The sequence below is a fragment of the Bombus impatiens genome, unplaced genomic scaffold (genome assembly GCF_000188095.3).
Source record: "Bombus impatiens unplaced genomic scaffold, BIMP_2.2 scf_0318, whole genome shotgun sequence".
Taxonomy (NCBI): Eukaryota; Metazoa; Arthropoda; class Insecta; order Hymenoptera; family Apidae; genus Bombus; species Bombus impatiens.
This window is the reverse complement of record NT_176737.1, coordinates 36,977-45,926: the sequence shown is the minus strand read 5'-3', so window position 1 is coordinate 45,926 and position 8,950 is coordinate 36,977. Positions and strand designations below refer to the sequence as shown.

General features: G+C 37.3%; 1 protein-coding gene and 1 long non-coding RNA gene across 2 annotated transcripts in view; one reads left to right on the top strand and one right to left on the bottom strand.

Annotated features, from left to right (window-relative positions):
• Nucleotides 1–8,950, bottom strand: part of LOC100746455 — a gene marked incomplete at its 5' end in the record, with an annotated part of 240,012 nt that overhangs the window by 197,410 nt on the left and 33,652 nt on the right. The window lies entirely within an intron of this gene.
• On the top strand, nucleotides 216–2,702 carry LOC112212775. The gene is made up of 2 exons (XR_004461660.1): nucleotides 216–1,122; nucleotides 1,952–2,702. It is a non-coding gene; the product is annotated as an uncharacterized LOC112212775 (long non-coding RNA).

The following is an 8,950-nucleotide window of genomic DNA, read 5'->3' as shown; positions in this document are numbered from 1 at the left end:
TGTTGAGTTCATGCATATAGTAGGGGAGTTCATTCGTTCTTTTCATCACCTATGTTTCTTCATTTTTGTGTATACATATACAAAATAGTATTTTCACATTTTTATATTATTACATTTCGCGCGTTTATTATCCAGCATCGATTAAAATTACACAGAGTAACAGAATTTTATCGTAACAGAATGTCATTTCATTCGTATGAATAACTATGTATCAAATCAATATTAGTAAAAATGGACATTATATTGCAGACGGAAATAATTTCTTACATTTCGATAAACGCAATTTCAACTGCTTTCATTTCCTCTTTGTACTTCTTCTCCGAAGTTAATGGTACGAAAATGAACAGTTCTAAGGTTAACATGAAAGAGTAACGTTGTATCGTATTACGGTAAAACTCCGTTATTATAATATCACTGAGTGCTCGATAACAAACGTAAACTCCTATTACTCCTACGTATCAAAATATTTCATAGACATACATATACATAGCTATAATTAATATGGCACGATAAATGATAACTGATAATGATAGCTCGTGACTTGAGACTCGTAAAACTTTGCTAACAATATCGATTCAATTCTGTTCAAGAGAGTGCAAACGGCGAGAGCGCTAAATTTGAACTCTCAAAAACAGGAATCGTTTCGGACCTTGTCACAAAGGGAGCCCAACTGCAAGCTGTAACAGCCGTAAGGCGAAGGGAAAAAACGACGAACCAAGCTGGCGAAAAAACGGCCACGAGTTTTTCCAGCGACAACCACGAAGTGTGTAGTGTGCTCTATCCTTTTTTCTCATGTTCTGGGTACCTGGCTGGGTCGCGCGCGCGAAACGGCGATATCAACGAGCGGCTTGTCGCTTCTGCGTGGCAGTCGTTATTTACGGAAACGAGCAACCAGTGCGGCTGAATTGGTCCTCAGTGTAACGAGAATATCCGGGTCAGCGTGTATGTCAGCCACGTTACGTGGAAGTAACGCTATTATTGTGCGAAAAATGATTGGAAGTTCTTCTATTTTTGTCCTTCTGTCTCTGCAAACTGAAGATCTCGCTTCACTATTCCAGAGAATGATGAATACGTTTGTCGGCTGCGCGGTTTTCGCCCTTACGATACAGGCTATTTATCCTGGTAACTTTTGAGGCTAATGGTTGCATGAAACGGGGATGACAAGTATAGAAAGAAGATCAGGGGAAATAGAAATTGTGTTTACTAAAATGCAACGAACCTTTTGCATGCGAAATACACACGAGTTCGGATTTGCGATAAATGTCGGTTTTTATAAATATTGATTCGATACGAAGACTAAAAACACATAAATAATTTCCAGTTAATCTTGAATTAATACACATATGTTTCTGATATATTTGTAAATAATTGTGCTGTGAATTATAAACAAAATGTTACTTTATATAACGCGTGATCTAATTAGCGTCGATAAAGATATAAAAAATACGTTTAATAAAATATCAGATCAGAGAATCTAAATCCATAATTAAATATATAATCATCTAATTACGAAATACGGAAGGATCAGAAATTAAAGTTCTTTGTTTTGTGAAGATTTTTATTTGTGACTTGTACACAGGAAAATTAAGTTTCCCCCAGCACGGAAGAAACTATTATCGAGGGAAAATTTTCATTGGATTTCAACTTGGAATTCAGCTTTCGCGTGAAATTTTTACAAGATAATAAAGTTATATAGAGTAATTCCATGGAGAATGGCTATTTTATTATTATTATTTTAACAATCATAGAACTCGAGAAAGTATGGTACTTTCTATTACCTTCATAACTATAAGTAAATTGTAAAATGTAAAAAGGAAATTATTCAAATAGACGAGGAGTTTCCATTCTATTTATAACAGAGTGAGGAATGTTTTCAACATTTTTGCATTGTCAACTATCTTTTAATGGTAATTTTGTGATATCAAGTAACATTTATCGCACTGTTTACTAGAGAAGATACCGATACGGAAGCCATGCGTTAATAGCGAGACGACAAGCTACTATTCATAAAACGTGTGGGTGTAGTTGCTGATGTAATGCTCCGGAAGAATATCAGTGGATTTCATTGCCAAGGGAGAGTCAGAAGTCACATCGTAAAAAGTTGGCACGGGTTCATCTTGGACGGAAAAGCTAAGGAGAATCGGCAATCAGCGAAGATTTTTACGATTTCATCAAAGTGCCTTCTTTGGCACTAGATAGATACTTATGGAGATTGGATTGATTAATTTTCTGCTTGCTTAACAATTTGCACAATTGCTACAAATTCCAAGACGTACTACTTGTGATTCTCATGCCAAATTTCCGACTATATTTTTGGCTTTCCCCGATATTTAAAAATATTACAGTTCATTCCAAACCTTCAACCTTGAACTTTAATGAAATCACTTTCGTTCTAATTCTTGATAGTCCGTCTTCAAAATATGTTATTGAAACGTTTCGTTAAGAACTTGAAAAAGTAAGATTTATATGCAGGCTGATACGAATAATATGCGAATAAGAACAAAAATAGAAGCAAAGAACGATCTTTCAAAATCAATCACAATCAGAACTAAGAATTTGTCTTGATCTGAAGGATTTTTCCCCAAACGTATACGTTTCACGCTCATAAGTGTCGCGCGCAAAATTTCATGTTTTATATACGGAATTGTAGATCTCATCTTGAAAAATGTCATATACGAAACAAAGTGTCAAATATATAACATCCATCGGGCCGAAAAATTTCATTCCCCTAAAAAGGGGCTTCCGACACGTTTCCTATTTCGCTGTTGTTCTCGCGAAACGTTCTCGCGAATTACTCAACTCGGCGAGCAAAACAACAGAAACCTCGGCCCGATTTATTTTAGCGATCAGAACAAACGTCCAAATCCCCGAACCACTTTATCCGACCGTTCTTAACAATTTTTATACACACTCTCTCTCGCATCGAATTCCAGCTCGCCCTTCTAAATGAATAGGGCCAACATCCACGACGGGCAAGAGGGTAGAAGAGGGTAGAGCAAGCTCCCACGCGAATTGCGGGAACAGCACACGCGAATACCCGCCACAAGATCAATCATATCGAGCAATAAACCGACGGGTTGAAACGATCGCGTGCCTGCCCGCGTACAACCCCGACCATGCAACACGCGTTCGTGATTGGGTTACGTGCGATGTTTACGGCTTCCCGTAATTGATCCTCCGGCCATCGTCTAAAATCGACTCGGTCTTCTCGAAAGAGGCAGAAATACGGTGCACACGGTGGACAACTTGCGAAATGGTTGCGTACGCTAACATTTACCACCCCCTTTATACGCGTTCGTAATTATTGACCCGGTAGTTTGCTTGTAATTCGACTAGTTTCATTTCGAGCTGCAACTTTTCTCACTGTATATTAGTCGAGAGTATTAGGTGCAGGTAAATGGCTGGCTGAGAAATTCGAAATGATGCAATTTTTGACTTACCGTTGAGTTGTGAAGGAAAGTTAGTATATTTGAAGCCGCGTTCCCTGTTATTAGAGTAATTGATTATTTGACAATGTCTTGAACAGGAAAAAGTATAATAATCCGTTAGCGGCTGTTAATACACGTGTATATCGATTTAGCAGGGCGCAAATGTGCTATAAATAAAAAGGAAAGTTGATATCATAAAATTTAATCGATCATCGAAATTTTTTTTTTTACACGACGACCAGGAATAACAGATATCTCTGTCAAATTTTGTATCGGATAGTAGCTCCACGTGAGTAAACACGTTTTAATATCGTATATATAGCTCAGAAATTTTTCCAATAGTTTTTTCTCAAAATAATACACGATCTTTAAAACCAAAGACTGAGACGAATGAATAATAAGCAAAATTACAGAGAATCAATACATGTTTTATGAGAAACAACTTTCAGGCGAATTTCTAAACTCGATCTACTGTTATTGGATAATAAGCTGCGATATCTCGCTGAATTTTATTTCCAAAGTATTTAGAGAACTATATCTTGTACAATTAATTTTATCGATAATTTTCATCATATCGATGTTTAAAAAATATACTATGCTATTTATAGCGTTTTTTAAGCAGAATCAAGTCGATAACGTCGAACAATTTCACAATTCGGGCAAAAGTCGTAGGAACCGTATTTTAATAACCAAGTAAAGCAATGGATCGAGCTTTACAAGCCGCAAGACGGCGAAAAGCCGAGGAACACCGCGGCTAGAAAGATGAACAAAAGAAAAATCGATCGTCGACGAGGAGATATCGAGACGCGTCCTGCTCAGAGTTCCATTAAAACCGCCGTTCTACGCTTCTGAAACTGACACCTCCTGAAACGAGATCGCCGTTGCAGTTTCGAGCATGGCGAAAACAACGAAACGGGGCGCGAAAGCTGAATCACGTTCCGTTCAGTGCGAGAGAAAAGGATAGATAGCGCTCTGGACCGAGCCGGAGAAAAACAAGCGTGAAAAAGCTGGTCAACGAAAAAAGAACTCGGTTTCGCGATACACCATCAGGTTCACGTTGAAAAAAGGAAAAAAAAACGGCAAATAGACAGCTAGAGTGCACGAGGCTGCGCTTACACGGAGGTGATCGTCGAGGTTTGATAGTGTGAAAGTTGTTAAAACCTAGCTTTTTATTGTTACAACCGTGATCGTGATAGTTTGCAGTAGGCAAAATTTAAAACAGTTGAATTTCGTGGGTTTTTGGAAAAGCTCGTCCGAAAGTAACGAAATTTAGGTGCTGAAAAGAAATGTGAGATTAATTCTCAACAATCAAATGTTTAACACGCAATGTACTATTTAATGAAAATCCCGCAACTCTGAGCAATTAAGGAAACCTAATGGCGTTTTCCTTTGCTTTGAATCTCTTACGAGTATCTCAGAAGATTCGAAGAAACTTTGTACTCTATCACGAACGCTATCTATAGAAAATAAAAAATCCAATCACCTGTACTATAAGCATTTGTCAAGTTTTTGGCCAAATAATTGAACGCCATCATCCGTGGCGAAGAATTCGCGTGAAATAAAAAACTTCCACCGAGAGAGACTAATGTCATGATTCCAAATAGAGACACGAAAAGACACAAATTGCGGAGTCTTGAAGTCAGAAATGAAGTTCTTTCAAGAAGAAGCGCAGTTGTGTGCGAAGGATAGAGAGAAACGGTAGGAAAGGCAGCGAAGAGGAAAGGGAAAAAGTAAACGAGGAGTCCTAGATACGATCCTTTGCCTGGTATTTTCTATGGTGGTAGAAAAGTGATCCTTCTTTTTTCTTCTCTTCCCTTCGTTTCTTCTTCCTCTGTTCGTTCTCAAGCATTTTTCCTTAGTAGAAAGTTTCCGACGTGTAAAGGCGACAGAAGAACGATACCTCGGCGCGCGAGTAATTGCTTCAACGTAAGAATGCAATATTCTTCTGTCTACAACGATTCCGGCGTATTTTTTCCCCCCCAGGCTGAGGTTCATCCCCTGGTGACGTCCGCGTGCCAGTCTGATGTCTTATTACGAGAGCTCGCGTCTCTCGCTGAATTTAATACGAACACCATGGCATACCGGTGCTGCCTTTCTATTTCATCAAAGCTTATTTCGCGGGATCGTTTAATTAATTGTCTGGAACGAACTCTGCAACTTATCTTGAGTAGAGGATTTCACTTGCTTGCGAGGAACAGGAATACGACTCGTTGGTAATACAATGTGACGATTCTCTAGGAACAAGTAAATAATGTAAAATTGAAAATAATATGCCTTCGAGTCTTGTTTTCAAATATTTATTTATAAATACGATATTTAAAAAGTTATTGCGATTAAACGTTGAGATAGTAAACTAGGAAATGCAACTTTGTTACATTTTTTCGTATTTTTGTTCGACCAGGTTGAATATTGAACTCTAATAAGAGTTCTTAATTTCGACTAATCCATTATTCGAATGAAAATAAGAAGCAGAAAAAGTCAGAAGAAACTTCTTTTAAAAAAAAGAAATCAATGTTTAAATTCTATCAATACTTTCATAAATATAGCCATTCTTTAAAATATATTATTTAAAAATATTCTTTCGGGAAAGGATCTTAATTTTAAGTCAATGTATCTAATTAAAATTCGGCATCAAATGTAAATGTAAAATGAGCTTACAATTAGATAACGATATCTATTCGATATAGACTACGTACTCACACACTACTGCCATTAGTGACTTTTTATTGGAGGAATTGAAATCTCCACGATGAAATTACTTTACAGCATACAATTACATATTATTGAAGGAATTATAATTACAATTCTCGGTTTCGACGTTAGTATACAAATCCGTAAGAATAAAATGGCGAGGATCAATAACATGTCATTTGCATACGTCACTGCGAAAGAAATGTCCATTCTTTCATATTTGAAAGGGTATCAAAAATCGATTCGTAATGAAATAATGCTTTGTCGGAGTTCGTAGTGCGTAACGTTGAAAATCGAAAAATATATGTATGTCCCTTTACAACAGGAAAATACGTCGGCATTTGCATGTTTCGCGATTTCCATGTAGCTCGTTTGAATTGCAAGTCGAATAAAAATCAGTCCGTCCGTGGATTAGCATAACAACGTTTTTATTTTCCTCGTCGTTGTAATTCGGGGAATTAATATTCCCCGAACGGCAGAAGGTAGTATAAAAAGGCCAAAGAATAAGGCGAAAGACGCTCTTGACGACATTTCTCGGCACAATGTCGTCGGGATAACCTCCTTAGGAGCGGCGTTTATCGTCGAGCAACGCGTCGTCTTTCATATGTAGATCATCTTGGTCGACGTTCGTCTCTAACCTCGTCGGACGAATAATATTCTTATCGGTGGCACTTCCTTAACTTGGAACGTCGAAAATTCGAATGAAAGGCAAGACTTTGGAGATGATTCCAAGTTTCCGTCAACAATGAAGATTTTACTTCGGATCGTTGACATAAAAATCGTTTATTAGTTACTTTATTATTATTTCTTTCAAAGGAGTAAAACGAAGCTTGTATGTAGGAACTTGCCAAGGTTTCATGAAATTTGGCAAAATTTCTCAGATAGTCGATGGAACAGTTTTTTGAATTTCAGAAAATATTGAATATTTGTGACGATATAAGAAAATGGTACGACAATGGGATAATTTGTATTTTTAATTCATTGCGAAATAAGATTATACGATCTTTCAGGTGTATCGAAGCAAGCATAATTACCGTTATTAAAGCAACGAATGTTTAATTTCTGTACTATTCTCAGCTAGACGTGTACATAATTTCTTATTCCTCTTATAAACAGCTGTTTAATTTCAACGAAGTTCCTCTAATCATTAAACATATATTACATCTACGAAATATTTCACATTCATAATTTTTTATTTCTTCTCAATTTTACGTATTAATTGCCTAGTTAAACAATTTGAACGAGGTTTAAAGCTAAAGTTCCAACTTTCAAGTAACAATCGTAGATATGTTTCATTGTTCTCTACGTGTTTCGTTGAAGCCACCCGTAGAAAGTCTACCAATATGAGCGAGCGTAGATCGATAGCAGCATACAGGAACTCTGTTCGTATCGCACAGTTCCTCGTAATACGGTAGAGTCGAGCGTTTCGATCTGGCTTACCCTAACGCGACATTCGACGCGACCAAGGTTCGGCCGTCACGTAGCAGGTAATATGCAAATGACATATCGTCACGGTGAAATTTATTCATGGACGCGACTGCCCGCAGCTGCGGCTTCGAAGTTCTCCCGACCACCCTCTGTGTCCCTCAAAATTGTCGTAACGAACTTACTCGCTCGTGCAAAACACCTTATTCCCCGTGATCGCGGTCTACATTTTACAAATGAAATAAATCCGTAGTTCTCGGAACTACCGTTTTAGACGTGGTTAAACCAAGTAAAATATAGTTTACCGATGATTTTGAATGTTTGCAGCTTTCGAAAAGGGTTATTGGAATTCGAGCAATTTTCAGTGAATCGAGAATAAAGATTGCGTGAATTTTGATCGATCGGTGCTATTGGAACAAATTTTATGGATTTCAGTAAATTTTAGTTGGGAAAAGAGAAAAATTTGGAGAATTCAAGAATGCGATTTATTTAGATTTTACCTCGATAAGTAAACATTTGGTAAACTTAAATATATCATAATATTACATTGGTATCTTTGGAAATGCGAATATTGAAAATAGTAGTAATACACAGTGACAGAATAAGCGTTATATAAAACACGTTCTCATTTGCAAGTTCTCAATCTGTCAGACATAGACAGGGTTCAAGGGTATCGTATACCAAAGACCATACGACTGAGATCCGTCAAAAGCGCTGGGAAAATATAGCACTACATAAAATCCAATTACAATGTTATTCAGCAACAGCTCATAAATCATTATCCTCAAAAATGATAAATCTTTACTCTGTATTAATTAGAATCTGGTTACTGTCCAACTTCACGGTACACGTGCGAAGCGAAATACCTACTAGAATTCACATACGTATCTCAGGTACAATTCCCAATTATTTCTCACACTTTGACTAAAACAAAACTATAATATCTATACGAATTTTATCGATGTGGGAAATTTATGAATTACCACGAAATAAATTCATGGAACTTTGAATATATTGATGATGAATCTTGATGGGATTTATGAAATCTAATTGCATATATTACTTGTGACATTGTAAAATAAAAATACAAAGTCAGATTTTTCACGTATTTTTCCATAACGGGTTATCGTTCGTAAAATCTATCAACAATCATTGATGGGTATCCCGATGATGAATCCTGACATACTTTCCCCCGGTGAAAGCAACCCTGAAGACACGCGACGGCAATTAGAATGCGTCCATGTGACGAGAAAAAACAAATCGAATCGCGGTTTGACACAGCGAACGCAAACAACGCGCTTTTGGCATCGGGCATGACACGCTCGGTTGTTGGCTCGCCGCTTGAAATCCGATAGTTTTTGGCCAGGCGGCTCGTTTGTTTTATCCCGCGCGTGAATCGCGCGTCA